Below are 14,085 nucleotides of genomic sequence, written 5' to 3'. Positions count from 1 at the left end.
TGCACTTTCTGTGCTGTTTTTAGCAGAGCCCTGGGTCCAACCCCTAGACCCAGAGACAGTGACGGATGTAGGAGGGTGTGAGGGCCAAAACCCAGAGGTTCGTCCCTCTGTCTCAGGGTAGGACTGTACCTAGTTGCTTCTGAATGAAGCAGCTTTCTCCCCTCCCTTTCATAGGGAGTCCCGGGAGAGTGAATTTCACAGCTTCCCTCTCCTCTCAGGAAGGCTCTCACAGTCGCTGTGTCCAAGGAGTCCTGGCCTCTGAGCTGTATCTAGGCTGTGAGCTTACTGGGTAAAATAGTTCAGACTCTTCAGAGGAAAGCCTGGGCCCAAGGTTAGTCAGAACATCTCCCTGGGGTCCATCTTTCACAAAAATCATACCCTTTCACCTTCTGATGACTAAGGGTGCCTTTCTATAGCAATCACCTCGTGCAGCACCAAAAGACTGCATTGTCTCTGCAGCTGTTGAGTGCTGTCTTCCAACTGTTACTGAATACACAGACCTAGGCTCCTAGGCTTCCCCCTTCTGCCCAATGCCCCACATTCCCAAGCCCCAGGCCTCAACACTGAGGACCACCCCCAAGCTCAGTCTCCTCATTTCCCTCCAGTAACCCATCAGCGTTTCCCTCTCCACTTTTGAAACCAAAAATCCCCCCAAGGCAGCGAGGTTTTCCTTGGGAACTATAAGACACTGAACACATGGGGACTCCTCTGGCCACTGGGAGTCAGCAAGCCTGGAACTGCCCAGATTTCTAACCCGGGACTCAATCCTTGAAGATGTCTTCTTCCTGCACCAGGTAAACTCAGTAATTATAATTATATAGCTAAGGTTTGCTGAGCACTTACTTTGTGCCAGGCCGTGTTTGAAGTACTTTGCAAGCAGCCTCTAATTTAATGTTTTGCAACAAACCTGTGAGGAAGGAACTATTTTCTTCCTATTTTATATTTAAGAAAACAACATTAATAACTTGCCCAGAGGCAGACAGCTAGTAAGTGGCAGGGCTTGGCTTCAAAACCCCGAGCAGTCAACTGCACGTGCTCTTAACCATTCTGCTCAGCTAGTGGGAAGAGATGCGCCCCTCCAGTGAAAGCTGTTTCTACCAGACCATTCTCTATTCTTCAAGGCTCAGCTCAAAAGCGCCCCATCTATGAAGTCTGTGTTCTGAGTTTTCCTCCCCTGTGGCACTTTATTCGTACCATCGTTGGGCTTTTGCCAAACTATGATAAATGGTGGCACCTGAGTCCGTCCCACCTACGCCCGCACCTCTGCCCTTGCTTTAGAGGGAGGATGTCACCTTATATCCATTGCTGCCTCCCCATCTCCTAGAAGAGCCTCCACTAATGTTCACTGATTGAAACAATGATGAACACTAAGGTGGTGGCAACTGTCTGAAGAAATTCTGGGGACCAGGGCGAGAAGCACACTTAGTTGGGTTCTTGGAGGGTAAAGAATGAGTGAAAGTGGTAATCCTAGACTTTTAGAAGTTTATGATATAACTGGGAAATCCTCTGTGCACCCTTAACATATGGCTTTATGAAGAGACACATCAGCAAGGGCAAAAAATGCATATCTATGGACTTCCCTGGTGGTCCAGTGGTTAAGACTCCGCGCTCCCAACGCAGGGGGCCAGGGTTCGATCCCTGGTCAGGGAACTAGATCCCGCATGCACGCCGCAACTAAAGATCCCGCCCGCAGCAACAAAGATCCCACATGTGGCAACGAATATCCTGCATGCCGCAACTAAGACCCGGGGCAGCCAAATAAATAAATATATATATATATATATTTTTAATGCATATCTAGCTATCGATTCTGGACATAGATGAACTTAAAACATTTTTTGGAATGGGTAACAATTCACATGATTCAAAAAGTCTAAATGGAGTATAGTGACTACTCCCCTCACCCAGTCCCCCAGCCACTCATACTCCTCCCCACAGGCCACCAATGTTATTCCTTTCTTTTGTATTTTTCCAGAGATATCTTATGCAAGAAAAAAATAACATGTTTTCGCTATAATATATATTACATATATGTGTATATGCGTTAAGTATATATTAGCTATACAAATATATTAGCTATATATATATATATATCGTAGGGAAATTATGTAATATATGCCTAATATGTATTATATATGTTTTTTATGGATTGACTTTGCCCGGCATATTCAATAATATAGCAGGCCATAAATTAAAGTCCAACATTTACTCAGCCCAGTATGTGATAGGAACTGGACCTCAAGATGAACATAACAGAAACCTTGAATCCTGCTCAAAAAGAGCTCCCACTTGGCCTAGGGTTGAGATGCATCCTATTTCACTTAATCCAGCCTGCACCCAGAGACAGGCTGGGGTGGGGAGTGAGGGATAGGGAGGTAAAGGGAGCAGGTGGGGTGGACTTAAGTTTTAAAAGAGAATTCATCACTTTTCTCTACTTTCTGTCCCTGGAAACTAACCATAAAGTGAGTCATTGTGAAGCAGATCACATTTTCTCCATAAAAATAATGCTGCAGTTGGAGGTTACATTCTGAAATAAAGACTTGGCCTCAAAAGACACAGATATGACTGGAGATGTCATAAGAGCAAAGAACCATAAACCTTTATAATCACTTAAAACAATAACATTATGCTCCAAAGCGTTTTACAAGTGTATGTAAATGTACCGATCGTATCGATTACACAGAGGGCCCCAGTGAATCATAAAATGTACAGGCAGCACATGAAAAACACAGCATTGCCACCTCATAAGGTTTCCCTAGGACATATATTGTGTATGATAAGCACTAATTAAAAGATTAATTAACAATATTTCTTTCTGCCCCTCATAGAATTTTTTTAAAAAGGCTTTTTGAGAATAATTTGAAGATATTCTGAGATAATCATTTGGAGGCATTTTTTTGATTTAATAATATAATAAATTTTGAGATGACTTTTAGACATCCAGAGCTCATTGAACACTCATCCGAGAAAGTTTGAACCATTGCCTAATGCTCCCAATACATTTTCTTTGATGGGGACAGAGATGTTCAAAATCACTCCCTTGACCTTAACCTTGCCTTTAAAATGGAAGCAGCTCATTCAGACAGCAAAAATTTTTGAGCCACAAACTTTGTGCTAGATACTGAGGATTAAAAAGAAAAAGGGATAAGACATGACGTCTACCTGGAAGAACTCATAATGGACTGGCCAGCTATTATTAACATTAGCAGCTACCTTTTTGAAGGTTTATTATGTGCCATGGCAAGCCTTAGATACCCATTAGCTCATTTAATCTTCGTGTTAGAAGGAAGATCCTTTTCTTTTTTTTTAAATAAATTTATTTATTTTATTTATTTTTGGCTGCATTGGGTCTTTGCTGCTGCGCGCGGGCTTTCTCTAGTTGCGGCGAGCGGGGGCTACTCTTTATTGCAGTGCACGGGCTTCTCATTTCAGTGGCTTCTCTTGTTGCGGAGCACGGGCTCTAGGCACGTGGACTTCAGTAGTTGTGGCACACGGGCTCAGTTGCTCCGTGGCATGTGGGATCTTCCCAGACCAGGGCTCGAACCCGTGTGCCCTGCATTGGCAGGTGGATTCTTAACCACTGCGCCACCAGGGAAGCCCCAGAAGATCCTTTTTTAATGTGTTTTAGAGAGGAGGAAACAGTTTAAACTTAACCCAGGTGCTATAGGTTGAATTGTGTTCTCCAAAAACATATGTTGAAGTCCTAATCCCCAGTATCTGAGAATGCAACCTTATTTGGAAATAGGGTCGTTGCAGATGTAGGTAAGTTAAAATGAGTTCACACTGGAATAGGTGGGCCCTTAATCCCATATGGCTGGTATACTTTTAAGAAGAGGAGAGAGAGAGGAGAGCACCAGGTGAAGATAGACACACAGGGAGAAGACTGCAGGTGAAGGTGGAGGCAGAGATTGGAGTCATGTGTCTACCAGCCAAGGAAGGCCAAGGCCACCAGCCATCACCAGAAGCTACTTGAGAGGCATGGACAGGTTTTCCCTAGAGTCCCCAGAAAGAATCAGCGTTGCCAACACCCTGATTTCAGACTTCCGGCCTCCAGAACTGTGAGACAAGAAATAAAAATAAGCCACCCAGTTTGTGGTCCTCTGTTAGAGCAGCCCTAGGAAATGAATACCCCACATCACACAGCTGGTGCGGTGGAACCTGACTGGGTCTGCCTCCTGAGCCCACTCTCTCAGCATCCGGCAGAGGGGACAAAGCTCCTCGGAGGACAGGGAAGAGCGGTCACCTCGGCCTGCAGGCGGGAGTCTGGGAAAGCTTCTCACAGGAAGGAAATTTTGAGCGGGATCTCATCGGTTGAGGAGGAGTTTTCCAGGGCCTGAAGGGTGGGGTGGAAGGGCGTGCTGGGCAGAAGGATCCGCAGGTGAGAGGTGAGAAGTGGCTGCACGTGAGGGAGTGGGGGTGATGACGGAAGGTTTGTGTTGCTGGTAGAGGTGGTGGCAGCTTTTGCTCTAAAAAGGAAGGATTCCTTGTAAAGTGAGGACTGAGTCCCCATTTCTTTCCTTCCACCTCTCCTACCTCCTTCGTGTAGTGGAGGCAGAGGTCCATTCCCAGTGCCTGCTCCAGCCCCACTGGCCTTCTTTCCCACCCTTGCTCTTCTGCCCTGGGAGCCTCTGCCCTCACCATCTCCATGGCTGACCCCTCTGGTCCCCAGGTCTCCACCCTGAAGATACTCAGAGGCACCACCCTCTGCCCCCTGGAGTTTCCTCATTGTGCAGCTCGGGTTTTCTTCAACCATCTCATTATCATTTGTATGCTCTGTGTTTTCTACCTCCCCCCCCCCCCCCCCCCACCCAGCCCAACTTAAACTTAAGCTCTGTGTGAGCAGAGACCCCATCTGGCCTGTCCCCAGAATAAAGGGCTGGGTCTGGGACTTAGGAATGGCTTCTATAAAGATTTGTCAAATGAACATAGGAAGAACTTTCTAGCAGTGAAAGCCATTTAAAAGATCATATGGATGGCCCCAGGAGGACCTATCTATCACAGTAGGGATTCAACAGAGGCACTACAGGTGGGTCTGCAGGCATGGAAGGCAGTTAGACTAAAGCCCTAGAGACTCTGAGCCTGGCTTTGCCGGTAGTCAGCCTGTGTCTCCACTAGGACCCAGGTCTAATAAAGAGAGGCCTTTACCTGCGTGAGAGTCCAGGAGCCTCCTGGCAGGAAACTGGTCCTAAGGAAGGATAGAATCATGCACATCTCTCAGGTTCTAGAACAACAGGCCAAGGCCAGAGAGAAGTTTCAATTCTGAGGCCGGCAAGTATCTGTTTCCAAGGCTGTGCTGTGGCCCAGCTCCCATACAGAGGGGGCTGAATCACAAAGAAAATAAAGGCAAAGAGACATAGGCACCGAGAGAGCAGGAAGCCTCAGTGGGCCAGGCTGCGATGGCCAGAGGCTCCATCGGGGCAGAGAACAGCACGGTCGGCGGCAGCATCAACAGCGTGGAGCAGCGGCCATCCCGGCAGGAACCTGGAGGGCTACCGTGTAGCCTGGGAAGTTAAGCCGGTGTGGGCGTGACCTGCCCGGAACATGAGGGCCCTCTCCTAATTAGCACAAAGGTGCCATCTGGGCCGGCACCAGGGCAGGTGGTAAGGACGTCGGGCGGCCAGACTGGAGAGCTGTGTTCTTACATGGCAGGCTCCCTAGTTATAGACTGGGACTCCAGGAGGGTGGGTCCTGGGAGCAGGGAGCCAGGAAAATACTGGCCCGTTTATAGTCTCTGTGGCCCATTTTTACCCCTGGACTCGTTGTGTCTGAGAAAACAGAGTAGCAGATGTTCCTTAGATTATTAAATTATCCTGCGTTCACCTTCAGTGTCGCAGGAACTTCCTGACACTTCCTTGCTGTGCTGTCAGAACACTTCACACTTCAGTAGTGAGCCAGAAAGAAAGTCGATAGAACTAGAGTTGGGAGGGATTTCTCACTGACTTGGTAAGATGGACAGCTTGCCTGTCCCTTCCGGTTCCCCGGGGGGAGGAGAAGAGGCTGGTTGAGTGAGTGTCTACCTGCCAGGAACCGTGTTCTATTTGGAGATGTAAGGCACAAAGAACACACATACACACACACACACACCCAAGACTGAACGAATGCATCAGAGTTCAGACGGCTGCCTTCACTTGCATTGATGGGGTTGGGGGTGGTGGTGCGGGCAAAGGGAAGTCTTTTAGCTGGTGACTAAGCTCAGGGCACAAGAATCCTAGTCTTCTTGTTTAGAGAGAGATGTGACATTAAAGGGCACTTCTGGAGAAAATGATTACAGAGTGTTCGCTCCTTCTGTGACAGGCACGGTATTAGATGTAGACGCTTCATATAAATGAAGTCACTTAATTCCTACATCACATAAGGACCCTGATGCCTAAAGAGGTGGCCTGCACTGTTCCATAGCTAGCAGGACCAAAGCAGGGGCAGTAAGGGGTACAGTAGACAGACCCACAGGGACACGTGTCATGGGTACCATTTTTTTTTTTTTTCATCATTGAATCCTCAGGGCCTACCTCAGAGCCCAGAGCATGGTAGATGTTCAATAAGTATCTGTGGAATGAATGAAAACAAGACAACCCGCCAGAATATTATGGTTTGTGTTGTAAGAGCATCTCCACGTGCTCAGCTCACCTCGATCCTCACGTATACCTTGTGAGGAGGGCCGGGAGCAGGTATTCTCCCCGCTGCTGTTGCATCGGTAGGGGTGGTGGTGTTATTGTTACCATTCTCCTTTGGCAGAGGACAGAACTGACAGGGAGATCAGAGAGTTTAATTTTCCCTGTGAAGGGAAGAGTTCAAGGTCCTGCCCATGTCTTCTGATCTTCTGATCCCAAAGCCCGGGTTCTTCCCAGCGTACCCTGAGGTCAAAGAAATGTGCTGAATCCACCAGAAACTGCCTTATTCTAGTGGGGAAGCTCTTGTCTTCTTGGGGACATGTGCTCACCCCCTCCCGCCTCCTCCTCACCTCCCTCTCTACTCAAAGATAACTGTCTTTCCCCTTTGGAAGAAGGTGACCCCCAACGCCAACTCTCACCATCCCTGTAGCCCTTCCACCAAAAAGTTTGGATACACTGGGAAAAGCCCCGGGCTTCCAACTTAATCCTGCAAAATCACTCAGCTGCAGCTGGTCTCAGTTAATCTGCCACGTGCAGGCGATACCACCTCAGGACTGGAGGGCTGACTAAGTGAAATATAGTAAGGAAAAGTGCTCTGTACATTTTGAAGTCTATGCAAATGTTAATTATCATTTTTAGAGCTCTGCCTCCCTAGAGGTTCTCTGTGTGGCCTCTAGAAATGTCCAGATTTTCCAAATCTCACTCTGAGGAGGGGCAAAATCTAATTAGTGCCTCATGCCTTTCCTTCTGGGGAAGTGATGGGATGGGGTCCACGTAAGAGGAAGAAGAAGGCCATGAGGAAGAGAGGGGACACTCTGTTTTGTAGGAAGCAGGAGGAGTAGGATTTTGTCAAACAAACATGCAGGTCAGGCCAGGCCAGTTTGCCCCCCACACTTTAGCTCAGAAATAAACTTGAATGAGGCAGACTTTTATTCTAGGTGAATTTTGAGTAGAAGGGGAGGTTATTTGGTTCAACAAGAATTTATTGAACTTCTGCTATGTTCCCTGAAGGCACCATAGGAATATACAGAAAGGCACAGACGTACCTCACTGTTCCAGGTTTCACCTTTCTGATAACGTCATCCCTCTGGAATAGTCAAGGAAGGAAAAAAAATTCACTGATTATCAGAAATATGTCATAAAGTACACATATGCATTTGTATATTTACTCTGAGCCTCTTAATTCTTCATTTACACATAGTTCTAGCAGATTAAGAAGTCATGAACTTGAAAGGCTAAGAGTTGCTGCTACTGGTGGGTCTGTAAACAGTGGTCTAAAATTAGCCTTTAGGCTACCTTTTTTTTTTTTTTGGCCACCCAGAGCAGGATGTCGGATCTTAGTTCCCCAACCAGGGATCGAACCCATGCCCCCTGCAGTGGAAGCGTGGAGTCTTAACGACTGGACCGCCAGGGAAGTCCCCTCTTTTTTTTTCAAACAAGGTAGACCAGAAAGAAATCTACCAAAAATGGTGACGAGAACTCAAAGTCAGCTCTGATTTCCTGTGTGGGATAAACGGCCTTATGTACCTCAGTAACTTTTGTATTGACATCACTGTATGACCACATGGTACAAAACAAATGGAACCACAGAGCATGAGAATTAAGATGAACACTCGGTGTCATCAGGCCAACCTCCGAGAGCCAGAGAGGTGAAGGAACTTGCTTAAGGTTGCACAGCTAGCCAGGCAGGGTGAGGAATGGCACTCAGCTCTCCTGGTGCTACCTGGCCCGGGGTCCTTTCTACTGCTCACACAGGGTTCCTAACCAAGACCCCGAGTTCCCAAGAAAAACTCAAATTCTGTTCCAAGTCTTCTGAAGCACCAGGAGTGCGTGATTCCTTTTAGAAAGAATTCCATCTTAAACGATGACCATGAAGAAAAGGTCGGGAGCTTACGGAGGTCCCCTGGGGAACCGATGCCCACAGACACACGGCCAGCTGTCTGGAGAGGAGTCTAATCCCGATGAAGCTGACAGGAAAGGTTTCCCTGTGGGGAGAAGGAAGGGTCCCTTCCTTCTAGGAGCCCACACTGACTTGGAGGGTCGGGCCGGGCAGAACTGACTCACGATCAGCGAAGGCAGCCCAGGCAGGAGAGCCAAAGTGTGGTGCCGACAGGCGGGCTAATGGACGGGCAGACTCCTGATCCCCCGAAACGGATCCCCTGGGATCCTCCTGATCCCAGCAGAGCCTGTGCAGCGTCTCCTCAGGCAGATAAATGCCAGCCAGGCTTATTACCGGGAGTGTACGGCCACGTTATTTTAACTCGACGATCCTGCCCCTGTTGGTGGGCATGCTGCCAGTCTGCATTCCCACATCCTGCTGCCGACTCGGGGCCCACCCGTTTCTATATCGAGACGCTCCTCTCCATAAATAAAGAACAGGAGTCAGGCACAAAAGAAAGGCCGTTTCAAGCGCCGGGAAGGCTGTCACATGGGCCAACAAAGGGCAGGAAATGCTGGGCGGTGGCCCCGTGTCCGTCCCCAGGCCCAGCTCACCTGGCTGGGCCGTAGGGCCTTTGTGCGAAAAATGTCAGGCCCAAGTCCCGAACTTCCTGCCATTTGTCAGGCTGTGCCGTGACCTGGAGTTCACCGAAATGCTTGCTGCTCCCAACAATACACACATGCATCCTTTGGAAAAATTCTCTCTCTCTCCCCTCGAGGCCGCAGTGGCTTTTTATGGAAATGGCTGGGGTGGGAGTGGGAGGGTCCCGGGCTGAGAAATGGAAAGTTTCGGTTGTATTTCTCTCTTGAAGAAACCCAGCTCGGACAGGGCAGGGAGAGGTCAGCATCCCAGGCCTGTGAGGCCAGAGGCTCTGGGGCCTCACCCCAGCACTGCTCCTGACCAGCTTGGAACCATGAGGCCATTGGGTGGGTGACTGTTTCTGTGACCTATTTGTTTTTTCTCCTATCCAGCACCCCAGGTGCTCCCATCCCACCTGCCTCCCCTGAGGTTCCAGGATTTTACTGCCCAAGAATGGGATGCAGTCAGTGTCAACAATACCTGGCTGCCTAGAGAGGAGCAAAAACTCAGGCACTGTGTCTGAGACAGAGCTGAGGGCGTGGGGTCACCACTGCCCGGCCAGCCATGTCCCTGGCTCCCAGGCTGGATCTTGTAAGAGGAGACTCACGGAGGCTTCTCCAGGCAACAACCAAGCAAAGACATCAACCCCTCACTCCACTCACTTGAGCTGTGCTCACCTGGCGAGGGGCTGTAGACAGGGGCTCCCAAACACTGGAACGGACATTGATAAAGTAGTCACCCGTCCCCTGTGAACTGAAGAAAAAGGAACAACGAATTTTTCAGCTTGCTAAATTTCTTCCTTTGAAAGGACTGTCCTTTTATTCTGAGATTATTTCTGAAATGAAGAAGAAAAATGCGGTGAATTTTTCCATACCGCTAGGATTGTCCTTTATTCTGGAATGGCATTCTTCCTACTTTCCTAGTGCTACTTTGTGAGTGTTAAGATGTGCTTTGGTTTATGACATCACGGTGATTAAAAGACATTTTTATCTGATGAAACAAAAAGCTGACAATCCTGTGCTAGCCCTCCAAACAGAAACAAAACAACCACCACGTGCAGCTTGTAATGTCCCCAAGTCTATGAGCCATGGTCTAGGGCACATGCAAGGGGCAGGAGACTGGGTATTGCCTTCAAGGAGCCCGCGACTTGGTGGAGGGTTCCAGGCCTGTAATGGTGATGCCCTGCCAGATCTCAAGGGATTCTGTGCAGAGGTTTGGGGCAGATGTTACTTGTGCTGTTAGAGCTCAGAGGGGAGACCGGTCCGCGAAAGCCTTGTTTGAGGTAAGGGCTCAATTAACATTGGCTGAATAAATGAATGACTGGAAAGCACTGAAGAGGACTTAGCAAAAAATGGGACTGGGAGGGTCTTGCCGAGGGGGAGGAGATACGGAAGGGTGTTGCTGGTCAGCAGGTCCGCTCGGGTAGAGGCATGGAGGCCCAAAAGAGCCTGTGTGTGAGGGGGCTGAGAGGGGGCTGGCCTCCTCTCAGGAGCAGAGACAACCCTAACCGGAGTAGTGGGCTGTGATGTTAGGTAAGTGGAGGTGTACCTTGAGCCAGACAAATATGTTTAGATTTGAGGCAGCCATTACTAAGGAGCCATGGAAGGATCTTGAGCAGGGCAGTGCCAGGGTGAAATGTTAATTGAAGACTGTTAGTCTGGCAGCTGCGTGGAGGGGGCTTGGAATCCAGAACCCAGGGGAGCTGTCCGAGGACTCCAGCCTGCGAGGGCAGCGGGCCGGGGCTTGGGCTGTGGTGCTGGTGAGGTGCGCCACCAGGATGGGAAGGGTGCTGGACTGTGCCTGAGATTTTAATCCAGGAGTCTCGGAAAGTTTTGACATGACTGAGTGGATGGAAATGTGGCGGAGATGGGAGGTTTGGAATTAGGCAGAGGATGAGCTTGGCTCTGGGTCTGCCAATTCTGAACAGATGACTGGGGTTACAAGTACAAGGGTCCAGCTGCCCGGGGCTGGGGTGAGAGAACCAGGGAGCAGCAGACCACCCCCTCCCCCGGGGGGAGGGAGAGGCCACCTGTGCTCTCGTGAGCCCGGGCTGCAGTCGTGGTATCTGATGGGGGTGGAGGTGCCAGCCCTTCCCAGAAGGTCTACAGTCTGGCCTAGTAGTGTGTGGAATTCAGGCCTGGATGAAGGGCGTTGAAAGCTGCCCGTGACGAGCGGCCACTCTCCCTGGGAGGGGGGCTGTCAGGAGGCCTGCGTGCTCCGGCAGCCAAGATAACCCCGGGTTATTTCAGGAAGAGAGCCCTAAGAAGATAAAGAGGTCAGTGGCCAGCAGATGGACAGATAACCTGGCTTATCTGAGAGACTGGCGAGAGAGGGCCCTCTGGGGACCGTGTCCCCTGAGACGGGAAGGTGCCAAAGTGCATCAGAGGGAGAACAGGGGGTGGGAGCAGGACCAGTGGCTGTGGCTCCAGCTGGGGAGGGGGCACCTCACGGCCCGGCCCAGTCTCTCCCTGGGCGGCAGACAGAAGTCCCTCTGGCTCAGATGTGAGATGGAGACCGGAGTTCCCTGAGGTCACCCCAAATTCAGGAGCTCCAGACCTTATTCAGGGTCTGAATGCCCGACAACAGCCCCGGAGATGGCAGGCTTTTTACGTTTTACTCCTTCAGGTTGTTCAAGAGTCAGGTGCCCACCTGCATTTACTGGAGGCACGATGCCCGCGTGGTGTGTCATGTGGGTGCGTGTGATGTGGTGGGTACGTGCACGTGTGGGTGCTGTGTGTGGGGTTGGTGGCTGTGGGTGTGGAGTGTGCGTGACGGGTGGGTGTGATGCATGTGTGTGTGTGTGTCCAGTGCGGGTCCAGGGGTGGTGTGTGCAGTGCACGGGTGTGCCGCAGCGCGTGCTCGAGGTGTGAGTGGAGCCGTCTCCTGGCCCGGCCTCGCCCCCCGATCCTCCTGAAAGCGCAGCTGAGCCTTCACCGCCCTGTGGGGGCAGAGGCTCTCAGCTCCGTGGGACGTGGTCCAGACTCCTCAAGATGTCCGGGGAGGCCTTCAGGGTTCAGCTCAAGCCCTTCGAGCCCCCTTGGCCAGCCTGCCCTCCCAGGGACCTCCCGTCTCTTCTGACAGGCGTGGGTTTTCCTGTCTCTGAGTCCCCGTTCAGACAGTTTCCTCTCTGTGGAAGGGCCTGCCCATCCTCCCCACCTCAGAAAGTACGTTCGTCCTTGAAGGATCAGCTCCCAGACACTGAGCAGGACGTATGGCTGGAGCCGTCCTCGCCCATGCCCGCTGCCCGCTGCCCTCCACCAGCTCGCACCCCAGAGCTGCCCACCGTGCACGGATGTCCCCTCACAGCTCGTCATGGGAGGAGGCAGGTGCGGTCTGGGCTGCCACCATCGCCCTGAAACGCCCCAAGGACGCGGATGGGGAGCCGGGCCCAGGCTCTGCACGCTCACCCTCGGAGTCCTCTCTGGGCTCCCCCAGAGGCCTGAGCTCCATCCCGCAGGGCCCTCTCTCCCTGGTCTGTACTGCTGCAGGCACATTTTCCTAGGACTGTCTTTTTTAACGTTTTAATTGAGGTGTAATTGACATATAATGTTATATTGGTTTCAGGTGTCCAAGGTGACAATTCAGATATTTGTATACATTGTGAAATGATCACCACAGTAAGTCTAGTTACCATCCATCACCTTAGCGAGTTAACTTTTAGGATTCACTCTCCTGGCAGCTTTCAAGTATGCGCTAGAGTGTTGCTGACCCCAGTCATCACGCAGTCCTCCACCGCTGTCTTGACAGGACCTCACAACACCCCCATGGTCACACCAGGCCTCGTGCCCCGGTTCTCGACTTTCCTGAGGGCAGCGCCATGCTCCCTGCACCCGGGCTTCAAAACCGGGCCTCCTCCAGCTGCCCTGCCCCCAGGCACCGACCTCGTTCATTCTGCTCCTTCCCCCTCCCTCCCCTCTGCAGGTTTTTTTTTTTTTTGCCTCCGGATTAGACTGCAGTAGCAGCAGCAAATACTGACAAAGCGTAGTATAGACTTATAGAGTCAGAAGGGGGATCAATCCAGCCCCTCCCGCCCCTTCGCCCTGCAGGGGAGAACACTGAAGAGAGTGGTCAGCGTGGCACCCCACAGACCTGGGGGAGATCTCCTTTGGGCTGGATTCCCAGCAGCCCGGGCCCAGGGCCTGCCTGCACTGCCACACTGCTCTCCAGAAGGGCGGCACCACTCGAATTCCCAGCTTGTGCGCCTCTGTTACCCACCACTGCATGCTTCACGTCCTTCTGAACTTTGGGGGTTTCCTCTTCTGTATAGTTTGTCCACACTTTTGCCTGTTTCCTGGTGGGACTGCAGCCCCCTCCTCACTGATTTCTAGAAGTCCTTTGTATATTGTTGATATCAGAGGATACCTAGAATTAGAATAAAATCTATGTCGGTTTTAGACCTCCTCCCATTCTGTCCTCTGTCTACTAATTTTGCTCCTGGTATCCTTCAATGGCAATGAATCCTTCATTTTGATGTCGTCAAGATCAAAACCAATCTTTTAAATTCTGGTGCGTGCTTTTGAAGTGTTAAGATGTCCTTTCCGGTTTCTAAGTCACAAAAACATTTTCCTAGGTTTTCTTGTATTAACCTTATACTTATCTTTATCTAGCATTTTCCTAAGTGACAGGCACTCTGCAAAGTGCTTTGCAGACACTATCTTAATAGGTGGAGACTCTTTTAGGTACTTTGCATGTATTACTTCCTTGGATCCTCACAACAACCCTAGGAGGTCAGCACTATTATTACCATCCTCATGTTACATTTGAGGAGACTGAGGTACTGAGAGGTTAAGTAACTTCTAAGTAACACACAAGTTGAAGAACCTGAGAGCCTAGCTCCAGAGACTGTGTCCTCAACCTCTATGCTAACCCATCTCTCTAATGTGACCTTCACAGCAACCCCTAGTGTGGTAGTTAATTTTATGTACCAAAGTGACTGGGCTGAGGCGTGCTCAGAGAGCT

This window comes from Balaenoptera ricei, chromosome 9 (genome assembly GCF_028023285.1).
Source record: "Balaenoptera ricei isolate mBalRic1 chromosome 9, mBalRic1.hap2, whole genome shotgun sequence".
NCBI lineage: Eukaryota > Metazoa > Chordata > Mammalia > Artiodactyla > Balaenopteridae > Balaenoptera > Balaenoptera ricei.
This window is presented reverse-complemented; position numbering follows the sequence as displayed.